The sequence below is a fragment of the Heterocephalus glaber genome, unplaced genomic scaffold (assembly GCF_053883595.1).
Source record: "Heterocephalus glaber isolate CG9 unplaced genomic scaffold, H.glaber_assembly_v1.0 deba00001504, whole genome shotgun sequence".
Classification (NCBI taxonomy): Eukaryota; Metazoa; Chordata; class Mammalia; order Rodentia; family Bathyergidae; genus Heterocephalus; species Heterocephalus glaber.
Genome location: NW_028258324.1, coordinates 6,213,425 through 6,234,479, shown reverse-complemented (window position 1 = coordinate 6,234,479; position 21,055 = coordinate 6,213,425). Strand labels below are relative to the sequence as shown.

Below are 21,055 nucleotides of genomic sequence, written 5' to 3'. Positions count from 1 at the left end.
TCCGGGTCTCTTCTTGTTCCAAATGAATTTTTGGATTATTTTCTCAAGGTCCATGAAGTATGCTGCTGGGATCTCAATTGGAATTGCATTGAATATATATAGCAGATTTGGAAGGATGGCCATTTTCACTACATTAATTCTTCCTACCCAGGAGCAGGGGATGTCTGTTCATTTTCTGATATCATCTTCAATCTCTCTTTTCAGAGTGCTAGAGTTTTCAGAGAAGAAGTCTGATTTCTTTCATTAGGTTGATTCCTAGGTATTTCAGTTTTTTGGATGCTATTGTGAAAGGAATTATTTGCCCTATTTCTCTCTCAGTGAGTCTATTCTTCATGTAGAGGAAAGCTATTGACTTTTGTGTGTTGACCTTGTATCCAGCTACTTGACTGAATTTGGTGATTAAGTCTAGAAGACTTTTGGTGGAGTTCTTGGGGTCTTCTATATAGAGTATCATGTCATTGGCAAATAATGACAGTTTGACTTCTTCATTTCCTATCTTTATTCCTTTTCTTTCTTTCTCTTGTCTAATTGTCATGGCTAATGTTTCCAAAACTATATTGAACAAGAGTGGTGATAGTGCACATCCTTGTCTTGTTCCTAATTTTAGTGTGAAGGATTTCAGCTTTTGACCATTTAGTATGATACTGACTGTTGGTTTTTCCTAGATGGCTTTTATCAGTTTGAGGTAGAGACCATCTATTCCAATTTTTTGAAGGGTTTTTATCATAAATGCATGTTGGATTTTGTCAAATGCTTTTTCTGCATCTATGGAGATAATCATATGGTTTTTGTCCTTGGCTCTATTGATATAATGTATTACATTGATTCATTTGCATATGTTGAACCATCCCTGCATCCCTGGGATTAATCCCACTTGATTAGGGTGTATGATCTTCTTGATGATCTTCTGCATTCTGTTTGCCAGCATCTTATTAAGGATTTTTGGATCTATGTTCATTAGTGAGATTGGCCTATAGTTCTCTTTTTCTGTTGGGTCTTTCTCTGCTTTGGGGATCAAGGTGATGCTTGCTTCCAGGAGTGAATTCAGGAGTATTGCTTCCCTTTCAATTTCATTGAAGAGTTTAAACAGTAGTGGCAGCAATTCCTCTGTAAATGTCTTGTAGAATTCAGCAGTGAAGCCATCAGGATCTGGGCTTTTCCTAGTTGATAAGTTTTTAATTATATTTTCAATTTCATTGGTTGATATTTGGTTGTTCAGAATTTTTAGGTCTTCTTCGTTCAACTTTGGTAATTCATATGTATCTAGGAATCTGTCCATTTCTTCTGTGTTGTCTATCTTATTGGCGTATAGGTTCTGGAAGTAGGTATTGATGATCCTCTGGATTTCTGCTGGGTCCGTTGTAATTTCACCCTTTTCATTCCTAAGTGCATGGATTTGGGCCTTTTCTTTCCTTTTTCTGACAAGATTGGCTAAAGGTTTGTCAATTTTATTGATTCTTTTGAAGAACCAACTCTTGGCTTCATTCAGTTTTTCTATCATTCTCTTAGTCTACATTGCATTGATTTCTCCTCTGATCTTTATAATTTCCTCCCTTGTATGAGCTTTGGCTTTGTCCTGCTCTTATTTTTCTAGAATCTTGAGGTTCAGCATCAGGTTGTTTAATTGGGCTCGTTCTGTTTTCCTAATATGAGTATTCACTGCTGTGAATTTCCCTCATAAAACTACTTTCATTTTGTCCCATAGATTCCAGTATGTTCTATTGTCATTGTCATTTAATTGAAGGAAATTTCTGATTTCTTCTCTAATTTCCTCTGTGACCTATTGGTTATTCCAAAGTGTGTTGTTCAATTTCCACATGTTTATGAAATTTTTCCAGTTTCTTTTGCTATGGATCTCCAATTTCATCGCACTGTGGTCTGATAATATACAGGGGATAACTTCAATTCCTTTGCACTTACTTAAACATGTTCTATGTGTGAGTATGTGGTCTATTTTAGAGAATGACCAATGTGCAGCTGAGAAGAATGTGTATTCTAATTTTGTGGGGTGGAACACTGTGTAAACATCTGTTAAGTTCAAGAGTTCGATTGTTTTGTCCAAGAATTCGATTGAGTTCTAGTATTTCATTACTTATTTTTTGTCTAGTTGATCTATCTATTTGTGACAGTAGGGTATTGAGCTCCCCCACTACAATTGTATTAGTGCATATATGGCTTTTTATGTCCATTAGTATTTGTTTTATATGGTTGGGCGCACTAGTGTTTGGTGCATAGATATTTATGATTGTCATCTCTTCCTCTTAGATTCTTCCCTTTACAAGGATGTAGTGTCTTTCTTTGTCTCTCTAAATCAGTGTTAGTTTGAAATCTACTTGATCAGCCAAGAGTATAGCTACTCCTGCTTTTTGGGGGGTTCCCATCACATGGAATATTGTTTTCCACCCTTTAACTTTCATCCTATGAGTTTGTTTTTGAATTAAGGGTGTTTCTTGTATGCAGCATATTGTTGCATTTTGCTTCTTGACCCATTCTGCCAGTCTATTTCTTTTGATTGGTGAGTTGCGACCATTACCATAGATGGTTATAACTGAAACATATTGTCTTGTCATTGCCATGACTTTTTCTTTTTGTTGGGTTCTCCCCCTTTACATTTAATTTCTTTTCCCACCTAATGGATTCATGCTGTGCTTCCTGGGGTTGTGATCCTCATTGTCATTTCCTAGGATATTGTCTAAAATCTTTTGGAGTGCTAGTTTGGTATTTATGAAGTTCCTAAGGTGCTCTTTGTCATGAAAGTATCTTATTTCTCCATCCATTTTGAAAGATAGTTTTGCAGGGTATATCAACCTGGGATGGAGGCTGTTTTCCTTTAGGGCTTGAAATACATCACTCTTCTTGCCTTAAAGGTTTGTGTTGAGAAGTCTGCTGTGATTCTGATGGGCTTTCCTTTGTATGTGATTTGTTTCATTTCTCTAACTACATATAGACTTTTGTTCTTTGGTTGGGTTTCTGGAATCTTAACAATTATATGTCTATGTGTAGCTTTTTTTTTTTTTTGATCAAGGCTAGTTGGAGTCCTATATGTCTCACTTATCTGTATGTCAAGTTCTTTTCCCCTGCTTGGGAAGTTTTCTGCCATTACTTCTGTGAAGAGTTTTTTTATGTCATCTGCACTCTCTCCTGTTTCTTCTTTGACTCCAATCAGTCTTATGTTATTCTTCCTTGCATCATCCAGCAGCTGCTGGACTGATTTCTCATGTTCCCTTACAATTTTGAAGCAATTTTTCTTTTCCTGGTCACTAATAGCAATCTTATCTTCTATATCTGCAATTCTGTCCTCACCTTGGCTCATTCTGCTGTGTAGACAATGGAGTTTTCAATGGAGTTTTTGATTTCCTGGAAATCTATTTGCATCTGTTTTATGGATTCCATTTGTTTCTTATGTTGGGATTCCATCATGTTCCTGAGCTCCTCTCTAGATTTATTAATCATGTCTTGCACTAGGAGCACAATTTCTCCTGTTATCTGAGAAATTATTTCTGATTTCATTTTTACCAGATCTTCTTTTATTGCCAGCTCAGGGGGTCCAGGTGTTTGAGTATCAGAGTGTTCCATCTCATTTCCTTTTGGGGTTGCTGTAGGTGATCTGGAAGTCTGGTTTTGAGACTTATTTATGTGTCTTCTCATTTTGACCCGGGACGGGAGGTGTTGTTGGTGCCCACACGGCTTACCTCCTCTGAGCTAGGAGCTGTGGGACAGCATCTCAGTAGCCCCTTCCTCTGGGCTTGGAGTGGCAGGACAGATGGCAGTCCAGAAAACCCCTTTCTCTGGCCCAGGAAAGGTAGGACAGAAGGCGGCCCAGAAGCCCCTACCTCTGTGCCAGGAGTGGCCCAACTGTTGCCCACATCTTTAACACATGGGCCTTTAAAGGACATTCTGCATCCAAATTTCATGACTAACAGTGACAATATGGATCAGATCTTAAAAGGAATGTGATGGGCTGTGTGGTGGGCAGGGCATTCCCAGGTGAAAAATCTCACAGTCCAGTGAGGAGACTAAGGAAAAATGGTGTGAATATGGTGGGGATAGGGCAAAAAGGAAGACTATACAAGAAAGCCCATAGGAAGGAATAACTAGTTACTCTTGAAGGGGGCCACTCAAGGAGGTTTTCACAGAGGTGAAGAGAGCAGAGCTGAGTGTTGACACAGATAATGGATCTGATATACAGTATGTACCTTTAAATATGTTTAAAATGAATGAAATAGAGAAGTTCCCCCACAGAAGTATCAATAGTATGTATGACTGGAATGGCATTTCCAGGAAGCCAACAGTGGCTTATGTAGTCCTGAACAAGTGAAAAGTTGAAAGGACAGAACATCTGCTTTCATCCGTGAGGCTAGAGATGGATGTGAAGGCCAGACCCCTGAAGACTGGTGTGCAACACAAATGATTTTTAGTGTGTCCTGCTGGATTTGAAAAACTATGTGAGATTTGAAGAGAATGCAAAAGGACATTCCAAGAAGAGGCTCTGTGATGAATATGGTAGGGGCCACCCAGATCCACTTTCAAGGTCCTATGGCCTCAGCTGGTAGAAGTGACTAGCAGGGAGCCTTCAGCAAGGCCCCTTTTGGGGTCAGCCATGGCTACAGACCTGCCTCACCTATAGGCATGCTCTTCCCATGCTGCCCACATCTAGTAGCTAACAAAGGCAGAGGACACTGGTCTGACCACTTTAGCCCACCTTGGAGAACTCTGAAAAGCCCTTTACCTTCAGTGCTCCCTGTGGGCCTATAGTGTCATCTGTCTAGACCAAAACCATATAGTGGGAAGACTGAGGTAGCCAGCAAGGTCAAAATATCAAGCCCACACTACCCCTATGGGTCCTATACCCACATGGCTCTAACCTTCACAATTTTCAGGTGGCAGCTAATAGTTTAGAATGAATAGGCTACAGCAAATGGAGCCTTGACCTCAGGATCAAAAGGAATCTAAGCCAGTTTCTGTTCTGTCTTAGTCAAGCCATAACACTTCCCTGGAAAAGTTTCATCATCCCTGAAATGAAAATAGTGCTAACATCTGAGCTAGTGGTGGGAGTGGGGAAATATAGAAGATCAGCTTGTTATGGCTTGTATATAGATGTCCCCCCAAATCCTCATGCAGTTATAGGTGGAGCTTTTCAGAGGTTGCTGGATCTAGAGCATGTGATGCTGGGATTGATTCATGGTCAATGCCAGGATTAAAGGTGCCCCACCCTAGGTGTGATTGCTAACCATCCTAAGGGCAGGTAGCCTGAATAGAATATAAGGGACAGAAAGAAGGCCACTGTTGTCACTTCTTGCTGTTTGCTGCTTGCTGCTTGCTACTTCGCTGCTTTGCTGCCTTCTCCCTGCTATGGAACTATTTCTCCTCTGCGATGCCTTTCTGCCTTGCCTCCCTGCCTTGGAGGCTGCCAACTATGGACTGAAATCTCTACAAACTGTGCACCAAATAAAACTTTCCTCCTTTAACTTTGGGTGTCAGATATTTTGTTCAGCAATAAGAAATGTGACTAACACCTATACTTTAACATATACAGGAGAGAAGATAAAGAGTACCTAAAGCAACAAAAAATTCCTGCCGTCCTTTGGGTAAATTGATTCTACCTCAGGATTTAGGAGTGAAGTTTTTGCAGGAGTCAGAGAACTTCATGTAAGTGCTACACCACCACCTTGGAAATACAGGGAGAACGCAGTTGGACTCCTAAATGTTGGGAGTCTGAGAACCACACACTTGAAAGTCCCCTCCCAATCACCCTCTTGTTGAATCTCAGCCTTGATGTTGCCAGCTTCTAAATGTGGGAAGGGCAAAGTAGGAGGCACATGTGGAAAATGATCACAGCTCTAATCAAATACCATGCTCTGGATAGATAAGTGAGGCCCATTTGTCCTGGCAACACATGCTGGCACAGTGAATGGCTCTACAAAGTCAGATCAGACATCTGCCATTTCCTTCCTGTGGTGAAAATGCTGCATCCAAAATCAGGGACATGTCCTCTGTTAAGGAAGGAAACAGAAAGAGGTATATCCAGGCATTTAAAAAACAACCTGGATTATGCCAAAACCGCTACCTTTGGGAGAAAAAATTAGAGATGCTCTTTACTTCAGCATGTATCTCTGTGCTGTGCAGATTTGCTGCCAGGCACAGAGTCAGTCATCCTTCTGTGATCAGATTTAAATATTTTTCATAAAAGTGTTGATGTTCCTTTGAATATATTGAGTATAAAGCTGGTCCGCATCTCACATGCAGAATCACCAGACTATGCAGAGGAACAAAACAGATTGTGGAAATCATTTACTAAACCAGGAACTTTCCAGAGAGGAAGCTCTGCTCCGTCCTGGGGCAGGTGGAGGAATCAGCACCTGTTTGTCACCTGTTATGAATGCTTGTGTATCCTCAGAATCCACATGTGGAAACCCAAATCCCCAATCTGGCTATTTGGCTATATGGCTTTTAGAAGGTAATTACAGTTAAATGAAGTTATAAGGGCAGGGTCCTAATCCAATAGGATTGGTGTGATTATCAGAGACCCTAGAAAGTTTGCTCACTCTCCCTCCTGCCCTGCTTTTCTCCTCTCCTCTCCTCTCTCTCCACCTCTCCTGTCCTCTCCCCTCCCTTTCCCTCCTCTCCTCTTTTCTCCTTTTCTATCCTCTCCTCTCTACTCCCCTCTCCTCTTGTCATGTACTCCTCTCTCTACATTCAGTACCAAGGAAAGGCCATGTGAGGACACAGCAAGGTGGCCATTTGCAAACCAGGAAGACAGCCCTCCTTGTGAACCAAACAGGCCAGCACTTTGATCTGTATTTCTAGCCTCCAGAACTGTGCAAAATAAATGTTTATAAGCCACTTGGTCTGTAGTATTCTGTATGGAAGCCTGAGCTGACTAATGCATGATTCTTATAAGAGGCCTGAGTGAGCCAAGGAGTCTCAATACTGGGCAGTCCCCACCCTGCAGTTTTTAATTCTGCAAGGAAACTGAGCACAGGTCAGAGGCCAGGAGACACCAACCTTGAAACAGAGGAAGATCTTACAAAAACACTAATTAAAAATCTTGTTTTTAAAACCCCACAATTATAGTATCTTCACTGCTTATACTGTAAAATATTTTATCCATGGTGAATTTAAAACTGCCAGCTCACTGATAGCATCATCTTTGACAGCATCAGCCTTAACTGTTGAGTCAATATCCTTCAAAGAACAGAAGTCACTATTATTGATGCCAAAGGACTGATCCCACAGAAAAGTTGTTGCTGTCTCCTCTCCATGAAGTGTTGAATCACAAGGTATAGCAGGATTCACACATAGTCTCACACCAGAGTTCATAACGAATGTCTTTATTTGTTTACTTATGTTAAGCGGCAAGAATGGATTTTACATTAGACATTCTTTTTTCTGGCTCATTCTTTAATAACTTTCCTATTCTCTGATAGTTAAAAAAAATTTTTCAACTCATCTTTGAATTATGTTTTACTCACTACTTATACTGGTTTTTCTTTTGCTACACAGCACCCAATTTTTAAAATAAAGGTACAAGTTCAATTCTAAATGACTTTCAGGAAAGAAACTAATAGAATTCAATTCTTCTCAAGTCACAGATTATCTAACTCAAGCCCTCACTGGCATGAAAAATTTCAGGGGGCTTAGGAATATGCTGTCCTAGCCTGTGGAGTGAGCCTTGTCACTTATGAGCTGTGTGGCCCAGCCTCCACAAAAGTAATGAAAATTTCATCATCTGTTGAAAGAGGGCTAACATTAACAAGGCTCTGTTTAGCTTGGGACACACCAAGCCTCACATTCCTCCTTGGTCTCAAACCGGTTGACGTTGCCACCCCAGCCACCATACCAGAAACGAAGGCAGCCCCTCTTTTACCAGTTGAAGTACCACCTCAGAACATAATCCTGGGACCTGCAACAAAACAAATGCAAAGAGAGCTATATTTCCTGCTCACACATGATAGGGAAAGAGCAATGGTGTAGAGTCTCAGGGCTGGGAATGAATCCTCACCTTCCCATCAACTGACTGTGTGACCTGGACCAAAACATTAAATCTCTCTGAGCTTCAATTTCCTCAGACATAAAAGCAATATTTTTATAAATCCTACATCACAAATGTGTAAAGTGTCATGTAACACATGTGAAAGGTACAATAAGGTAACATATTTTCACAGTACCTGGCCTATGGCACTTATACCACAGACAAGGTACAAATGAGTGACTGGATAAAATTTTCTGATACTGAGAACTCTTCACTTGCTTCTTTTCCTCATTTTTCTAAACCATCCTAATCTGTAACCTGTCCTGCCTTCTAATGACATCCATAAATCCAACTTATTATTCACAGTACCTTGACTCTTGCCCAAGAAGTTAAGGCATCTATTAAAAGAAAACCATGATGTTCTTGAAAATGAAAAATGGCATTGAGAAGCAACAAATCTCAACAAATCAAGATCTGAGATCTCTTTCATTTTAGATCAGACCCTGATTTCCTCAGTATGTAACCCCTGCCTTCCAGGGAGAACAGATTTCTTCAAGTATACTTTGTGTCACTGACAAGTGTTCTTGTCCCAAGTCAGTCCTGAAGCACAGGATTCTGGCATTCTCCAGACAGGTCCTCCTGAGCCTTACAAATGCTCCTGAACAGTGAAGATGCTGTCTTCAGAAAGCAAGAGTCAAACTGCCTGGGCTGTTTCTGAGAAGTGACCTACTAGCCTCCTCTTACATAGGATAATCAACACCAACTAGATTTCTAAGGGGCACAATGAGATGTGCTGGCCCCATGGAGATGTGATACACTCTTAATGGAGTTAAGAATGGACTATAGAATTGTCCTACACCTTGAGCAGGCACATTTGAATTTACCCAGGAATGGACTACAGAATTGTCCTACACCTTGAGCAGGCACATTTGAATTTACCCACCAAATGATCCCTCCTCTGGAAGGTGTAAGACAACAAGCAGCAAGGGCCCAAGAGAAGGAAGAGCAAGTGTTTCTCCCAAAAAGAGGCAATAAAAAAAGCACTGTAACAGTGAACTTTGGGCTGTATGCTCTAGACTCAACATGTAGACTTGGGGCTCAGCAACCAGCTGGCCCCACCTCTGCCATCCCCAACTGACAGACCAAAGGCTTGTTGCAACAGACCAGTCACATTTCCCATGATGTTTGCAGCTTTGTCTTCAGAAGCCTCATCCTTGCCCTTGGTCTGGGATCCTGTGGGGCAGGGGCTGTGCTTCCTAGATTTTACATCCAGAGCAGCACTGTCCAGCTGAATATTCTACAATGACAGAAATGTTGGAAATGATGGAAAATCGGTGCTCACCAGCCTGACCACGGGGCTATTGAACATTTGAAAAGTGGCTACTACAACTAAGGAACATTTCACTTGACCCAGCCATTCCCCCTCTAGGTATCTTCCCAAAAGAGTTAAAAGCATACCATCACAATATAAGCACACCCATGAGTCTAATCCCTAATACAAAAGAAAAGACATAAAATCAAGTAAATCATAAAGAATAAAGTGAAACCGAGCCGGGGATTTACCTCAGTGGTTCCACCACTTGCTTTGCAAGCACAAGGTCCCGAGTTCGATCCCTGGTACCAAAAAAAAAAAAATACAATGATACCAAATAAAATATATATAAGAAATAAAGACAAAGAGAACATTAAGAACAAAAAAAAACATGAAGACATAAAATCAAGGACATATAAGATTCAAATGAAGCATAAAATAAATATAAAATAAATGCAAATAAGACTAAATTAAAAACCAGCAAACAAAATAACAAAATGTATCCTATCATATAATAATATAAAATAATATCATAGCATAAAAGAATATAACAAAACACAAAATGCAATCTAATTAAACATAAAAAGTGAAATGCAAATAGATAGAAAAGTGATTCTGTCTGCTTCTCCCTCAAAGAATCGTTAAGCTATAAGCCATCATTAATGTTCTCTCTGCTATTCCCTCCAAAGATGAGGAATCTAAGGTTCAGAAGGGTTCATCAACTTTTCTAAGATCACACAACTCTCTAGTGGCAGAGCAAAGACAAGAACTAATTCATTGATCTTAGAACCTTTCAAGCCAAGGAGACACAAATGCCAAGTCAGTACTCCTAAGATGTCCGTCAGACTCACTTTATTCCCTTAGTTTTGAAGATGTCCCTAAAGATGCCACACCCACTTATAAATTGGGAAACTCGAATCTCCCAGGTAGAAGAGGAAGGAGGTCCCACGTTACAGTGAACCCTACATATCAACTGTTCCTAATTACGCACTGGAGGATGCAGTCCAAGACAGACACTTGCCAATGTGGCCAGCACAGTACCCTCCCCGCTCCATTTTTCAGTCTTCATTATCATGAGAGGAATACAGTTTGGTACTGGCCACCTGTAAATTTTGTTCCATTAGCTCTAATTAGAAGGAGGGTGCTAATCAGGGGAGGTAAGGGAGCATTCTGGCCAGAGCACCCTGTCCTGCCTTTGTCCCTTAATCTTCACTATTAGATTAATCAAACCAACCCCAGAAAAGAGACCCTGGATTTTGTCCTATCTCCCTTACTTCATGGCAAGTCCCTAAAGGCATCTGATAACCTCATATTGCTACATCAATCTCTAATTTTAAATAAATGTCATATACTCTCATACTTAAAATGTGGAACTAACAGCATCAGCACCACTCTTGACCTTGTAAGAAATGCAGGCTCTCAGGTCCCCAATCCAGACCCACTGAACCAGAATTGATATTTTAACAAGATCCCTGAGAGAGTTACATGCAAGTTAAAATCTGAGAAACACTGTCATAGACCACAGAAAACAGGGATGAATAGTAATAATGATAACTATGCCTTGTATTTGTGCAGTAGTGGTGATTTCAAAGCCCCTCCATGCACATATGGCTACATAAGTAGAGAAAAGACTTCCATTCTCTCTCTTTTTTTTTAATTCTTTTATTGGTACATTTTAGGTATACAATACATTTACATTTATCATTGGGTACTTGTACCTGTACATGACGTACCTTAGTTCTTATTTTTTCCCCATTACCTGTGCACCCTTCACCCCTCCACCCTTCCCTATTTACATAGATTTAGTTTCCTTTTTTTTCCTTTTCTCATAATTTTTGCTTTCCCTTCTTCCCTTTCCCCTTCCCCTCCTACCACCCGTACACCTTTGGACCTTTTCCTATTTCAAATTATCAATTATTCATTTTAATTATTTTAATCCTTATTTACACTTTCAGTTTCTCACACTAGAGAAACTATTTAGTATTTACACATGTGTGTCCTATTTATTTCACTTAAGAGTATGGCCTCAATATACATCCATTTAGATATAAATGTCTCTAGATTCTTGTTCTTTATGGCTGAGTAGTACTCCATTTTATAAAAAAAAAAACAAAAAAAAAACATCTTCTTTATCCAGTTTCCAGTTGATGGGCACCTGGGCTGCTTCCAAGCTTTAGCTATTACAAACTGTGCCGCTATAAACATGGGTGCACATATATCACTGTGGTATGATTCTTTTAATTCTTTTGGGAAGATACCCAGTAGGGGAATAGCTGGGTCAAATGGGACCTCTAGCCCTAGTTCTTTGAGGTGTCTCCATACTGATTTCCACAGTGGTTGCACAAGTTTCCACTCCCACCAACAATGAAGGAGGGTTCCTTTCTCTCCACACACACCCCTAGCATTTATTATTGGTTGATTTCTTGATAGCAGCCATTCTTTCTGGGGTGAGGTAGAATCTCAGTGTTGTTTTCATCTGCATCTCTCGAATGACCAGTGATGTTAAACATTTTTTCATATATTTATTTGCTGCTTTTACTTCTTTGTCTGAGAAATATTTGTTCATTTCAGATGCCCATTTTTGAACTGGGTCTTTGAATTTGGGGGTTCTGATTTTTTTTAATTCTTTATATATTCTAGATAGTAGGCCTTTGAGGTACAGCTGCTAAAAATTTTTTTCCCACATTGTAGTTTGTCTCTTAGCTCTGTTGGTGGTTTCTCTTGCACTGCAGAAGCTTTTTAATACAATAAGATCCCCATTGTTGATTCTTTGTGCTAGTTCCTGTGCTACTAAGGTTTTGTTCATAAAGTCTTTTCCTATGCCAATGTCTTCAAGAGTTCTACCTAACTTATCTTCCAGCAAGTTTAGTGTTTCTCTCTTAATATTTAGATCTTCAATCCACTTTGATCTTAGTTTAGTGCATGGTGATATGTATGGGTCTAGTTTTAATCTTTGACAGGTTGAAATCCAGTTTTTCCAACACCATTTATTAAATAGGCTATCTTTCCTCCAATGATGGTGGTTGGCTCCTTTGTCAAAGATGAGATGGCTGAGTATGTTTAGATTTGTTTCTGCATCTTCTAATCTATTCCACTGATCCTCGGGTCTGTTTCTTTTCCAGTACCATGCTGTTTTTATCACAGTAGCTTTTATACTATAGTTTCAAGTTGGGGATTGTGATACCCCCTGCCATGTCTCTGTTGCCTAGAATTGCTTTTGCTATTCTAGGTCTCCTCTTGTTCCAAATGAATTTTTGGATTATTTTCTCTAGTTCTGTGAAGTATATTGTTGGAATTTCAATCAGCATTGCATTAAATCTATATAGTAGTTTTGGAAGTATGGCCATTTTCACTATATTGGTTCTTCCTACCCAGGAACAAGGGATATCTTTCCATTTTCTTATATCCTCTTCGATCTCCTTTTTCAAGGTGCTGTAGTTTTCAGTGTAGTAGTCTTTTGCTTCTTTTTTTAGGTTGATTCCTAGATATTTCTTTTTTTTTTTTTTTTTGGATGCTATTATAAAAGGAATTGTTTCCCTAATTTCTCTCTCAATGAGTCTGCTATTTGTGTATAAAAAGGCTATTGTTTTTTGAGTGTTAACCTTGTATCCAGCTACTCTACTGAATCTGTCAATTAAGTCTAGAAGACTTTTGACTGAATTATTTGGGCCTTCTATGTAAAGTATCATATCATCAGCAAATAGTGACAATTTAACTTCTTCCTTTCCTATCTTTATTCCTTTTATTTCTTTCTCTTGTCTAATTGCTATGGCTAATATTTCCAGAACAATATTGAGCAGGAGTGGTGATAGTGGGCATCCTTGTCTTGTTCCTGATTTTAGCATGAAAGTTTTCAGTTTTTGACCATTTAGTACAATGTTGGCTATTGGCTTTTCTTAAATAGCCTTAATCAGGTTGAGATAAAGACCTTCTATTCCAATTTTTTGTTGCATTTTTGTCATGAATGGGTGCTGGATTTTGTCAAATGCCTTTTCTCCATCTATTGAGAGGATCATATGGTTTTTGTCCTTGACTCTGTTAATATAGTGTATTACATTTATTGATTTTCAAACGTTGAAGCATCCTTTCATCCCTGGGATAAATCTGACTTGGTCAAGATGTATGATCTTCTTGATGACCCTCTGTATTCTGTTTGCCAGTATCTTGATGAGGATTTTTGCATCTATGTTCATTAGGGAGATTGGTCTATAATTCTGGTTTTGGGTTGGGTCTTTCTCTGGTTTTGGAATCAAAATAACACTTGCTTCCAGGAATGAATTTGGGGGGCTTGCTTCCCTTTCAATTTCCTTGATGAGTTTAAAGAGTAATGGCGATAGTTCTTCTTTAAATGTCTTGCAGAATTCAGCAGTGTATTCTCTTTTTGATAAATGAGAAAATTGAGAAGTTATGTATAAGCCTGAAGCATCTCAGCTACGAGATGAAAAGGTGAGAAGAAGGTGCCAGCACCCAGTATGACACAATGTCAGGGCCTGGGACTCCCCAGGGCCACTAGGCTGCACAAACTTGCCAAGGGTGAAGATACAGTGGTCGTCTACCTGCCCAAATGGCAGGCTTTGTCAGTTCCTCTCCTCCATCCCACCTAGGGTATCCTAGTACTTGGGGCTTCTCATTTTTTAGGAGGCTCAGGAAGGCCCATGTAAATGCCCGGGCATAAACTATCTCTGGCTCCAAAATCCACTCTAGGTGTAGCAAGTGCTGCTCAGAGGGGCACTGGCCACAAGGGCCAGTTCAGCCAGCTCCTGGGCTCCCACACCTGACCCCAAGGCCAGCACAAACAAAGTGATACCTTTCCACTTGGCCTTCTGGGACAGAGTCCTTAGTTTCTCCCTGTCCCAGCTGCTTGTGTCACTGCCCACAATGGAGAAGCGGACCTGTGCCCTCCGTGGCAGCGGAGCTACCAGGAGCATCTTCTCTAGTGTCCACTCTAGGGCGTGACACAGGGCAGGAGCTCCCCGCAGCAGGCAGCCTGCAGCCTCAAGGACCTGCTTCTGCATCTGTGTCTGGAGGCCACAGGACATCAGATGGAAGCTCTCAAGCACAGGGGATTGACCAGAGCCAGGCCAGAAGCCTGGAGTTGTGTGTGTCAATAGGGCCACATGTATTCCATGGTAGGATATGTTCAGCTTTGCAACCACCTCCAGGTCATCAAGCACAGCATCTACTAGACCTAAATAAAGCTCCAAGGAATACTTCAGCACTGACACCACAGGAACTGTCCACCAGGAACACCAAGTCCATGTCCACCATCTGGGGCCCAGTCACAACCAGCCCACATTCCAGGGCTGGCCGGCACTTGTCTAGGAAGGAAATGCAGAGAGAGGACAGGGTTAAACCACCACCACATATTCCTTTCTTTTCCATGCAAAACACAGTTCTAGGCCCTCGGTAAGAATACCTACTGCTGACCATTCTTGCATCGCTGGGTTAACATGCTAAGCTGATGGACACAGCAAGTAAATGTGCCCACTTTTGAAAAGACAGAATTGAAACTAACTGTACATTGTTTTCACCACTATGCCATATAGCTCCCTTATCTCTAGTGTCGTCTGTATTTTCCCTCTCCAAAAAAGAATTAGAGATAAGTTTCTTATTAGGTAAATAAATCAACAGTAATAATGAAGTTTGGGGTAGCACACAAAATACTGATTGCTAGATCTGGGAGTAAATTTAACAACCATGTGAGACTACCTTTTATATGGATTTTTAAAATCTAATATTGGCATTTATAAATGACCAACTAATAATGTGATCAGAGCCATCCCAAGCAGCTCACCTTCACAGTGGTATATAGGCCTTTTCTTTTTTAATGTAGATTCTCAGGCTCTAGCCACACCAAGATTCTAGTTTGGTAGGGCTGGGATGGAGCTCAGAATCTGTAACTGAAATGTACCCAGGCTTTCAGGACAGTGTCACTAAGGATGCTCACAGGAGACAAACCCTTCGCTTAGAACTGGTGGGCAGCAGAATTCTTATCCTGAGGGCCCTAGTCCTCCAAGGGGGATCTGTAAACCAGGAAAAAGAAAAATTATATCTTTATTTTCACTACCTCTATTGAAATAAAATTTAGTATTTTCTTTCATTACGTACAAAGACAACAAACCACTATGACATTATGACTCAGGCACCAGTAGAAATCACTGGTATTCCATGTCATGTTACAAATGTTCAATATTATTTCTACTCATCATCTTCTGTTAGATCTTGTCACTTCATACGCTAATAAAGAAGCATGTGATGAATGCATTAAGAAATGTAATGCACATATAATGGAATACTATTAGGCCATAAAAAGGCAGGAAACTGACATTTTTGACAACACAAATTAATCTCAAGGACATGATGGTAAGTAGAATAACCCAGGAACAGAAAGACAAACACCACATAATTTTTACCTGTGGAATCTAAAAATGAGCCTGCTTGCCTAGTTCAGCCCAGGTCTATCCTTCATTCAACATGTGACCCTGGGCAAATGACTTAGTTCTAAGAGCCTAAATTTTCTCATCTGTCAGATGGAGCTAATGATGATAGTAAAAGCACCTACCTTATGTTTGTGATATTTCAATGAAAAATGAGTTAATATATATGTAAGAGGGATGCATAATAAGTGCTCAACAAATCCCAGCTGGGTCTACATTTCTACAGGAAAGAAAACTGAGATCAAGTGTCAGATGAGATGCTGGCTGTGAAAGCAGTTCATCCACTGTGACATACACTACAAATGGCAGTTACTGCATTTGAATTCACCAGTTTATCACAGACAAGTCTCTCAAGGCAGTGCCAGTGTTTGTGCAGATAAAGCAGAGAGAACAATGAAATTCCCTTTTGAGTTTACCTAGTCTGTCCCTGGGCAAAATGGGTATGGATGGGAACTCTGCACATGTAAGCATGCATTGGGTTTCAGCAGAAAGTTCTCCCTGGAACAAGTGAGTGTGGGATGTGGGATATTGTGGTTGGGCACAACTCAGCCCTGCTAGCTGTGGCTACACAGGAATGCAATGTTTGTGCTTCTCAAGACAATTCTGATTTCCTAAGAAAAACTGGGAATCCAGATGTAGTAAGAAATTGCCAGACTTTAAAACTCTGTACACGCCAAGCAAACACCCATCTACAGAACAGATCTGGCCTGTGGCCACCAGTTAATTCATGTTGGTCTGAAGGCAGCATCAGTTTGGTCAGAATGCTGTCTGGCTCACCATAGCAGGAAGTGCAGTGTGCCATGTGCTCCATACCCTGCTGGCTCTTGGTCTCCCACAGAAACAAGTGAAATCTGCTGGTTCCATTCATCTAATCCAAACATATACATACATTAGCTAGATGAAATTTCAGGCCATGTTCATGTTTTCTTCCAAGTCAGATAAGACTATGATATTCTAAATAATATATCATTATATGAATATTTATATATAAATAATTTGGCATATGTACAGACAGCTATGCACAGTCATTTATTGTCCTAGCTCTAACCTGGATGACCTGGTTTCAGAGCTGGGACATATTGCAACCAGAAGGTAAAAAGAGAGAAGGAATTAGGGAAGGCTTCATAGAAATTGAAAATAACTTATCTCCTTCATTTAGCCTTTCCAATTATGATTAATTTAAAAACCACTAACGGGGCTTAAAAGCAAAATATTAATAACAAAATATTAATAACACCTGGTTAAGTGATCAATGAACCCATTTGTTTCTCTTCCTTAGGCCACAGCTAGAGTATGTTTCCCAGCCTTCCTTGCAGTTAGCGGGCCCACAGGACTGTGGTCTGGCCAATGGAATGTAGATGAAAGTAATGTTTGTCTTTTCCAGTCCATGTATTTTAATCTGCTGCTCCCTTTACCCTCATCTGCCGGCCCGATTTAGAGGATCCAGAAAAATATTTTGAGGCACTAGAGTAAAATTACTAGGTTACTGATAAGAAGATCCCAGGTCTGGAAATGGCTGTAGGCAGCAAAACATGCCCTCTCTCTCCACTCTGCCTACACACACACAAACACACACAACACACACACACACACACACACACATGCCACATCTACTTGTGCAGATGGTAGAAAAACTCCTTCATGGTGTTAAGACTTGAGGATGAATAGTTTTATAGTTAACTGCCCTGACTGACATGATTTGTAGAATTTCATGACAAAACTAGAAATGCTTTGAGATTCTTTTAGGATTTGAGGTGTGGTTGGCAAAGAGGTGGATGTCTTGGCCTAGTTAGTCCCATCTAGTTCTCTGCTCTGTCAAAACATGTAGGATAGAACTCCACTGAGGGTCTGCACCTCCTCCTTCATCCTATAACAGGAACAAGCAAATGCTGGGCTCTCTGCTAGGCAGCAAGGTGCCGAGGGATGGAGATGTTATGATAGTCCTCAGGGAGAGTGACAGTCAAGGGTCACTCTGGAAAAGCACTTTCCATACTATATATTACAGAGATCTTTACTGTTTCTGTTTGATGTTGAATTATATACCAAACTGTCTTTCTGAATGAGCTCATTTAGGAGATATCCTAGAAGAAAAAGAAATATAAAGAGTTGAACACTTCTTTATACTAATGTAACACAAAAAAAACCCCACAGAAACATTGCTAATATCCTGAGAAGAAAGACAAAAAACACCCTTTCTTAGTCCTCAAAAGGCAAATGCAACCTGAAATTATGCTCTTTGCTGACTTAAAGATCAAACTCAGGGACTAAGGGTGTAATTCAGTGGTAGAGCACTTGCCTAGCATGTGCAAGGCCCTAGGTTGGATCCCCAGCACTGAAGGAGGAAAGAAAGGAATTGAAATTAACCAAACCTGATTAAACAGCTTCCACTGAAACTCTTAACAAGCCATGTGGCGATTCAAAGATGACGTGCTACACTTTCAAAGAGATTGAACCTTGTGTAGAGAGATAAACAAAGGATTTTCAAGAAAGAATGAGTTCCAATAATACATTTTAGGAAAACAGGAAGAGGAGATACATTTCAAGGGAATGGATGGAGAGGGCCTGATGAAGATAATGATGTCTTTACACTTTTGAGAGAATAGGTAAGAGACATAACTGGCAAAGAAGCAGGGAAAAGCATTCCAGTGTGAGGGAGCTATATGTACAAAGGCCCAGAGGTGAACAGTGGTTATCTTTGAAATTCTGCCCCATCCTTCCCACTCCCCACACTTTAGAGAACACCTATCCCAATGTGCAGCTGCAAAGCATATCTGAAACCTGAAGGCCAGTGGAGGAATTTGGCACAGAATGCAGAGCTGCCAACATTCAGCATTCAGATCTGCTCCACATGATCATCAGATCTGAGTACTGACCACCCCAAATGGACCTAATTAATCATCAAGGATTAAACAGTTTAGAAAGGAAAGTGACATATTGTTAGCTTTACTGGAAATCACAGGAGGCAATTTGGAAGACTTCCAAAATCAGGATTCATGGCAATGTGCCAGGAGAACTGAGGAGGCTGAAATAACCCTGAAAGCATCAGTTTTGCCCCAAGAGTTATAGAACATGTTAAGTTAGTGTACATTATTTTAAAATCACAGGCAACATGGGTAGGGTATATTATACAATGCAAAACTTGAATGGACTTTTAAAGTAGTATCAAAGACTTCAAACAAATTTTAACAATCCCCCCTACACCATCTGTACAAATGCACACTCCTCTGTCTTAGAGATGGTTCATGAGAAAGTTCCAGGCAACCCTAATGGATTAGCTGTCAGGAACATGGGTCCTATTCCTCAAAGTGCCATAGCTGGAGATGTCATCATGGTGAAGACTCTGGATTCGGTTTTCTCAGTGGCAGTTTTAGGGTAGGAGTCAATTCCACTGAGTTCTTTTCCTGCCCTGAAACACCCTCTTCCTAGGTTACATCTTTTGTATTTGCCTCTTGTCCAAGTCAGTATATTACCTTTTCCTCTCTGAGTGGCTTAGAGCCCATAACACTGCTCCCTGTTGTTCTGCTTGTGGGATCCTACCAAATTCCAATGAATTTTGAATAGCTATAAAACTTGAATTTTTAACTTTTCTCAGGAACAATAATTTTATGACCATGCTTAACATTTGTACTGACCTTCAAACAAAACTGTGGGAATTTTGTAGATGAAAATGAAATGGAAGTCCACAGGGATTGGGCTACTGTGATTCAGTATAGATACATCTGTACCAATTAATTACTGTGACTTTGGACTTGCCAGCACAGTCCTTGTCACCAGTGAAGTAGACAAAACACTTCCTGAGAAAGCTTGAGCAGAGAAGTAATGTGGGAGAGATCCCAACATGAGGGAAGAGGAAAACTGCCTCTGTGATTCCAATTGCAAACTCCCATTGGCATCAGAGACAGAAATCCCAAAAGTAGAGTAGTTTAAACACAAACTATGAGACCTACTGGAGGCTCAAAGCTTTACTATCATTTGAATCAACACCTTAGGCAATTTCCTCAGCAACTTCATTCTTAAATGTCCAGTCACAGTTTTTTGGGACTGTTTGCATCCTAAATACAGAAGTGCATGGAAGAGAAAGGACATGACACAGGGATTTGCGTTGACATTTTTTGTTGTTGTTTTATAGACAGAAAGACATTTTCTCAAGGGATCCAAGCTCAACCCTCAAACCTCAGCCCCCATTATTAAAGAACTTTCATAAACCTTGACCTGGAGAGAACTCCAGGGTTTAATTCAATGTTCAATTATTTTATTAAGCTGCCAGAGACCATGGGCCCATGTTCATTCCTGGGACTGAGCTAGGGGAGGCTCTTGGCTTGGAAATACGGAATTGGAGAGGTCGGAAGATAGTGCTGGGATGGGAGATTTGCTTTGGACAGAGGAAAGGCTAACTAGCCCCTAAAGAATGCAAGTCAAAAACTGTCTGGCATCAAACTGAGAAAAGACTTAGAAGACAAGGAGAGAAAACTGGAAAAACTAGGGGGAAGGAAAAAGGAGAGGGTAGCCACATAACCTGTGACTGACTGCAGTAGTCTGAGTACATTTTGGCCCTGCCAGTTGGCCTGGTGCCATCAAAGACTGCCAGGAAGCAGCCAACGCTTTCTGGGTTCCCCTGTTAAACATTAGGGCCCAGCACTGTGTTGAAGGTGTCAGGTGGGATGGTGGGACTTGGGAACTAGTCACACCAGAAGCAAATTCCAGGACTGTGTAGCTTAGAACACGTCACTTTCCTCTCTCACCCTCACTTACCAAATCTGAGAAATGCAGATTATCATTATTAACTTGCATAGGACAATAATGAAAACTAGACCAGCATTCCTCAAACCTTAACATTCATGCAAACCATCCAAACATCATGTATAAATACAAGCTCCGACTGAGCAAAGCATGAGCAAAGATTGAAATTTAACATTTCTCACATCCTGGGTGATGCTGCTATTGCTGGTTCTTAGACTACAGTTTGAATAGAAAGGGGTTAAGATGATAAGCATGGAAAGGAAGCAGCATGGTGGCTGGAACTGCATAGGTGCTTACATAGGAAACTATTTGGTTTAATAAAAAGTTGTTGAGTGGAGGGCACTCTTAAGGATGGTAATATAAAAACCTACATTGAAGGCATGCATACATAAAGTGTCAGATATCCCTGTAAGCACTATATCATAATTCTCACAGAAAATACATGAGTTTACCCCCATTTTATGGGGAATAAGTTGAGGCTCTGGGGCCAAATCATGTGCTCGGATTACATAAGGGATAATGCCAGGGTTTGAAGTGTCATCGCCTAATTCCTTCCTGAGTTACTGTTTGGGCCTTAGAATATTAAGAATCTAT

General features: G+C 40.4%; 1 pseudogene; it reads right to left on the bottom strand.

Moving 5' to 3' along the window:
* Positions 1-9,050: 9,050 nt before the first annotated feature.
* Positions 9,051-21,055, bottom strand: part of LOC147825225 (collagen alpha-4(VI) chain-like) — a 28,921-nt pseudogene continuing 16,916 nt past the window's right edge.